Genomic DNA, 7,427 nt, shown 5'->3' with positions numbered 1-7,427 from the left:
GCATAATATTTCAAAGGTTGCAATTTTATGTGCCCGAACGTTAATCTCAGTTAAAAATCCCTATTAAGTGACACGTGTCACATTATGATAATTTTAAGAATTTATTTAAAAAAATTAAAAATAATTTTTTTTTGTAAAAAGCAACCTGTGCGTGCAGCCCTCTCCACTTCTCCCTTCCCCCTTTCATAGTCGACGACCGGCCAGTCGTAACAGTCACCATCACCGTTATTAACACTGATGTCAACACCTGATCAAACACCCATTGGCCTTTCGTCGAAATATGTCATCATTTGTCGTGGAGGAGCATTCAAAGGTTCATTGATATCGTCATTGCTCTTCACCGATTTCAATTGATTCTGACGTCTATAAGCCACACCACCACCACTTTTTGAATCACTGTGCAATTCCGATCAAAACCTAATTGTTCGACGATAATAATGATGGCCGACGACCGTTTGAGTTAGGAAATTAAAATTGGAAATTAGGGATTTGGATATTGGAGATTTTAGATTTAGGAATTTTGGGTGATGGTAAGGACGTCGATTGATCAATGAGTGGGTGACTGTTCGACAATGACGATGGAGGTCGCAGATGGCCGATGACGATTGGTAATGGTGGTTGAAATGAGAGATTTTTATAATTTCAGTAAAAAAAAATTGGGTTTTTATAAATAAATTAAGTTTTTTTATGAAAAATAATATTTTTAAAAAATTTAAAAATAAATGGTAGGCACCTAAAAGTTTAACTCAAAAAACGTTAGACACCTATTTTTAGAGAAAAATTCTTTAGATACTAAAATGTTTTTCGATGTATAGTTTGGACACTTATTTTTGTATTAAGCTTTTTTTATAAAAATGTTTCCACTACAAGAAATTTTGATAGTTTCAATAAAATTATTTATCACTAAAAGTACTAAATTTGTCACAATATATTTATTCTGACCAATTTTATTTGTTATCATGTTTCTTAGAACAACCTTGTCATGTAAAGTATATTGTGACAAAATTGTGTTTGTTTCTATTGTATAGTATTTATGTATCAATGAAATTTCATTACTATAATTAATTTATCACAATAAAATATTTGTCACAATCAATTAATCATTTCATCACGAGAAGTACATTTTGTCATAACTAACTTATATTTAAACATCAAATATAAAAGGTTTTTGTGACGAAAGTACATAACGCAACGAAAATTATTTTGTCGCAATTGCTATTTCGTCACTAAATATAACTTAAAGAGATAAAATATTTGTTAAAATAAAATAATTATTTTATCACAAAAAATAATTTTCGTCACAATTAAGTTAAATTATAATATTAAATAAAAAATGTTTTCGTGACAAAAAGACATATTACAACAAAATTTATTTTCTCACTACTTTTATTTCGTTACTAAATATTTTATTATAACTTTTTACTATGACTAAATAATCGTTACTAAATATTTTATTATAACTTTTTACTATGACTAAATAATTTTATTACAATTTATTATTGTGAAAAAAATATTATTTGTTCAGGGAAAGCCAAGATGCGGAGAGAGAAGTTAAGGGAAGTGGTGAGTGGGGATTTCCTGTTCAGGGAATTATTGTTAAGGAGTGAGAGAGAGCTGCTGCTGAGGTAGCGTTGATGAGATTTGGAGGGGGTTTCCTTCGATCTCCTTTTGTTCGATTTTGCATTTCCTCTCCCGGCTTCGACAAATTAAGACTCTCCGCTTGGTAAGCTCTTCGACGACCTAAATTTCACTCATTTTAGTTCTGTTAGGAGTTTGCTACGGTGTTATTGAAGTTACTCTTCTTTTTATAAATTTCACATGACTTTTAGCTTAATGATTATACTGCATGCACCGTTGATGGAAATGGATGTTGAAGATTTGACCTTTAGTTTGTGTTTCATTTTTTCTTTTGGAAAAAGAATGCTTAGATTTGGATTGTGGGTTTGCTAAAGATAGTAATTTGGGATTTATTTGAATAATTTGTAGTTGATGACAAGCAGAAGGAAAAGAACATGAAAGAAATGTATAGATTTTTGCAGCTTTTCCTTGAGAATTATATTAAGCTTAGAAGAAACCATACATGTTCCCACTAGTAGAAAAAACTCCTTTAATGACACGCATTGCGCGTCATCTATGGGTGCGGATGACACACAAATGACTATCGTTGAAGCCACCTACATGAATTTTAGATGGTACGCAATTGTGTGTCATAAATCTATGACGCGCATTTATGACGCACACTTATAACATTCATTAAGCGTCATTGAAGCCCCCGTCATAAATCTGCTTGACAATCATTTGTGTGTCATAAATTTATGACACGTATATATGACTTACATTGCGTGTCATTGAAACACCCTTCATAAATGAAGATGACACACATTTGTATGACTTACATTCGTGTGTCGTGATTGTATTTCGTAAATTATATATATATATATATATTGTAGATTGACAAATAATCAAACTAAATCACATTTAATGTCTCATAATACTAAATATATATATTATATTGTATATAAACAATCCATTTGTATACAATATATTCACACTACAAATAGTTTACAATAAACGATTAGTAAAGGAAAAAAAATATGACATTGAGAAAGAACATATATCTATTATATATATACAATAATGCACTTTGTTTCCACGTACTTAGAGCTTTGAGCATCTTGATAAAAATCACAGAAATGTGCAAATAGGCAGTGTTGTCAAACCTGTATTGACAACAAAAAAGGAGGATGCTTAGAATATGCAAAAATAATATCAACAAATGGTAAGCAAAATAAAACAAAGTTGTTAAAATTTTGCACAGTCAGTACATAATAAGCAGGTACAATACATGTACACCAAACAAAATAAAAGATAAAACAATACATGTAGCAGGTATTGCTACTGCATCTATACTTGATTTGAGCTTAACAATAATCATCCAGGTTTATTTAGTTGAGAATTTTCACAAACTCAAGTCAACCTACCAACTTGGGTGCAGTAACTCTTTAACAACCATTAGGATAGGAAAACAGACAGATCATTGAGGAACAATATTATACTTAAAACAAAAAAGAGTCTAAAACAAGCAACAAGTTCACAAGTAATACTCTGCTTTCAGTCTCGGCATGATTTTCAAGCAGTATGTACTTTTTGCTGACAGAAGTAACTCATTACACAACACAAACCACACCATAATAAGAAAACACTACACCACACACCAAACACAAATTCCAGTCATACTACAGTTAAATACTTACCAAAGACTTGATGCAAAGAAGGCACTTATAGATATTACACATGTTGCATATCTACAACACCGAGAACATTTGTTTAGGAAAGAGAACATTGATATAGTAGCTATGCAGTAATTGAAAATATTAACGGCTATTTTAGATAAAGAATAACACTTACATTTCAAATGTCATTTTGACAGGAGCTACAACCTGCATGGCAAGATTGAGGGAGAGGAAAATGCATTACAAAACTAGGCAAAACAATGGAAGATGAAGCTTGCATAAAAAAATAATATCTATGCTCTCAAATTTATATTTCGCCTCTGTAAGTAAAATACAAAGCCCAAAAAAACACAATGGATCTTTAGTTTCAGGTCATAAAGAGACCATTAAGTTCTGGAAATGAGGACAATGTAACCAAAAAACACATTTTATTGTGACAAACTTAATTGGCATTCCTATAGCTAGTTGCATTTGCATATATTGTTGAGACGAGAGTATGTGTATGTATGATATGACAGATGTGTATATGATACAATAAATATTTATGTATGATAGTTGTATTCTTTATTCTACAAGAAAATATACTAGTCCATATGATAGTTGTATGACTAATGTGTATGTATGATATGACAGATGTGTATCATAAAAGTTTTCTTACATTCTTATTGACCAACACTTCAAGTCTGTTCTTGATTATCTCTTTCAGCATTCGAAGCATTATTACAGAACATTGAAAATTAAGTAAAATTTCTCAGCTTATAACATCAAAAAAGTTGAGTACTAACCATTTCCATTGTTCACTGAAACTTCGAAGGCAATCTAAGCAACAATAGAAGGCTTAGAAGCAGCATAGAGCTTGGACCTACTCTTGGCTAAACTCTCACTACGGCGCTCTCGCTGCTCCTTCAGCCTCGTGGCAACCAGTTTCTGGTACTCAGCTGCCTCTTCTCTTCTTATCTGCAATTCTAGTTCGCTTCCTCTGAAGTGTCAATGGAGTCACCAGCCACTGGATTTTTGGAGCTTTACTGACCTTCTTGCCTTTGAAATCCCATAAAACACTACTGATCAGTAACTAAATGTTCGATAATGAAATTGCCACTAGTGGGTGACTGAGGCTTGCAAATGCAATACGTGCATGAATTTTAACATTACATCCCGTCATGAAAAACATCTAAGAAAATCTCAACATATTGTGCACATTAAGAGCTGTGTTTATGCTGAAGAAAGTACAATTCAAGTTCTGATCATTTTGGAATTAGGTGATTCCAAGTACAAGTCATTTCAGGTTTTGATCATTTTGGTTTCTAACATTTTTGGTTCAGGTAATTGACAGTTTAAGACAAAATCGGATCAAGTTAGATACAGATCCAAGTTTTTTGGGTTTGAGTCAGCATTGACAGGTCGAAGTAGACGGTTTAACATTAAGAATATAATTAGATAATGCTCGAGTAGCCAACATAACATAAATCATCAACATGGTTGTTATATATAGAGATCATCTAAGGAAGAAAAAGAAACTTTACCAGATTTTGTGGTGAAAGTCCTCCTGTAAGTGTTGACGTACTTCCGGACATCATCTTCCTTGGAAAGGTTAAAGAGCTTTCTGATCTTGGATACTCTCTTTGGACCTCTCATCCTCGGTTTTTCAGTGTCAGTAAGCCCGAGCAAATCATTTTCTCCCTTCTTCACTATAACCAAGTTTAAAACAGACAGGTCTTGGCTGACAATGCATCCACGAACAGACTTCATTCTGCGTTCACCATTACGTCTTCCATATCCACAGAAACATGGGGTACCTGCTCTTAAACAATATAAATGAATCAACTCCGCATTCTGAAGAGGAAGACTTTATGAAGGCTTACAAACCAACATCCCAATCCACAGAAGCTTAATGAAGCACTAAGGCTTAACGCAATACATAGGTCACATTGGTGCTTCATCGATTCAGTAAAATTTATTAAACTCCATTTGATAAAATTTCAAATTAATCTCGACTGACAAAATAAGACTCATAAACTCAACTACTCATTTTTAATACAACTCGGCTCAATCAAATGCTTACCCGCAAGCTCATCTCTATGCAGCAAAAAACGTACACGGCCAGGAGTTAGAACACCCTGCTTCATTGGAAACCCTTGCTTGTCGCAACCTCCCATGATCTTGAAAACGTAGCCCTGGAATTCCTGTCAAAGCCAGTGGAAATTTCTATTAACTCGAACAGATCAATCATTACTTCAAAAATATATAAAAAACCGAAAATAGTTAGCCACATACCTCGCCCAAAGCATCTCCTGCAACCTCCTGGGAGATCCTCTTGTCAAAAAAAGCCACATACTTCAAAAGTTACACAATAAGTGATATAGACAACAGATGCAGGAAATATGACAAAACATATACATGAAATTAAAAAGAAAAGCAGAACATTTACCTCCCATTTTCCAATCGACCTTTGAAAACTCTTCCGAATCCTCCTTCCCCAAGCAAATTGGTTTCCCTGAAATTCCTTGTTGCCGTTGCTAACTCCCCGAATGTGAAACTACACGCCCCATTGCCTTTGGAGCCATGTCCCTGATCACTTCCTTTCTTATGCTTTGTTACCAAAATTTCGAACAAGCTAATAATCAAATCCACTGGGAAAGAAGAAAGTTTCCCGAGAAATTTGGTGTTAGAATCCTTAACATTACCTTATAGAATTGTCTTTCTTCTCATAGTGCAGGAAACTAGTTACAAAAATAAAGAACAAGTTAACAGATAAGCAAGATTATACGAAAAAGTAATGAGAAAAAGGGAAATGAAAAGGGAACCTGAGGAATCAGCGGAATGGCGAGAAGTGGTTCGACTTCCATTTTCAATGTCGATCCTTGAATCTTTAGAACGAGGATTAAAGCAAGGGAAACAATTCATCTTCTTTCTGCTTATCTCCACAATTTTGCGGTTTTCCCCAAGCAAAGTCAGGACACCAAAGAATTTCCAGTATTTTGTTGAAATACCATCAAATTAAAAAGACAAAGAGTACTGACCCCTTTGAAGCGAGCCAATTGGTCCTCCTTAGATGAGTTTGGGTGCTTTCGTTTGGATTTTGGAGGGGTAGGTTTTGGGAAGAAGCATTCTCCATCTGATCTCTCAATATTGTGTTTCTTGGTAACATGAATGCAAAAGTGTGAACTGATGATGAGTGGGAAGAAGCGGGAAAGGATGAAAATTATGGGGGTAAAAATTAAAAGACGACTTTTACAGATGACACACAATTAAAAGTGTACTCCATGTTTTTGAATTTTTTTTGGATTATGACTATTAAATATGACACACATTATTGTAAGTCATAAATCGTTCAGGTTTTAAAAAACATGACATTTTTTATGACACATTTTTTGCAAGTCATAAATTAACGTATGTCATCGTTCGTGTGTCATTAAAGATATATTTTCTTGTAGTGTACAGTGAGTTAGTTGCATAAAGAAAGAATGGAGAACTTTCAGTCTACATTTATATTGTGAGAAACTAAGTGGTTGTCTTATTACAGTGTACTTTTTCTAGGTGGGGGCATTAAGTATAATGTGCTTAGTATGCTAATGATTAGTGAGATATGTTAGGGCTAGGTATATTTCGTCTTCTTTGTCATTAAGGGCATACGTAGGATATTGTTCAGATTGTGTTAAATAGGATTATTGTATGCTTGAACACATTCAGGTACTTGAGTGTGTTTTCCAGTAAGATAGAGTTCAAGTGGGGGACAACTTGTCTAAAAACAATATAGTTGGCAAAGGACAAGTTACAGCCATAACAGCTCTCAAAGAACTTCGAAAGATCAGCAACCTTTTATCAGAGATGTGAGATTATTTATTCGTTCTACTTATGAAATCCGTATATGGATGTCGGAATCGTCTTTCGGTTGGATCCGAAATTAGGCTTCGACTTAGGAAAATGGATTAGGAGTCGTCACCGATCATTTATTTAAAAATAAATAGGTTGATCGAACACCTTATTTCTTAACTGATCTGCGTCTTTCCAAAGATGTGCCTGATTCGGGAGTCGGTTACAGTCAAGAAATGGTTAGCACACTTGAACTGTCGTTTCGGTACTACGTAATTTACAGTTGTCTTTAAGTAAGAAAATTGTAATTTTAAATTAAAAGGTAATAGTTGATCCTCATAACTTACCTCAGATTGATTTGAAAATCCCCTTAAAAAGTCA

General features: G+C 33.8%; 1 pseudogene; it reads right to left on the bottom strand.

Moving 5' to 3' along the window:
- Positions 1-4,047: 4,047 nt before the first annotated feature.
- On the bottom strand, positions 4,048-5,565 carry LOC120155945 (annotated as a pseudogene).
- Positions 5,566-7,427: the final 1,862 nt, after the last annotated feature.

Source organism: Hibiscus syriacus, unplaced genomic scaffold (assembly GCF_006381635.1).
Source record: "Hibiscus syriacus cultivar Baekdansim isolate YM2019G1 unplaced genomic scaffold, ASM638163v2 tig00111210_pilon, whole genome shotgun sequence".
Taxonomy (NCBI): domain Eukaryota; kingdom Viridiplantae; phylum Streptophyta; class Magnoliopsida; order Malvales; family Malvaceae; genus Hibiscus; species Hibiscus syriacus.
The sequence above is the reverse complement of the archived record's forward strand: the minus strand, read 5'-3'. Positions and strand labels throughout refer to the sequence as shown.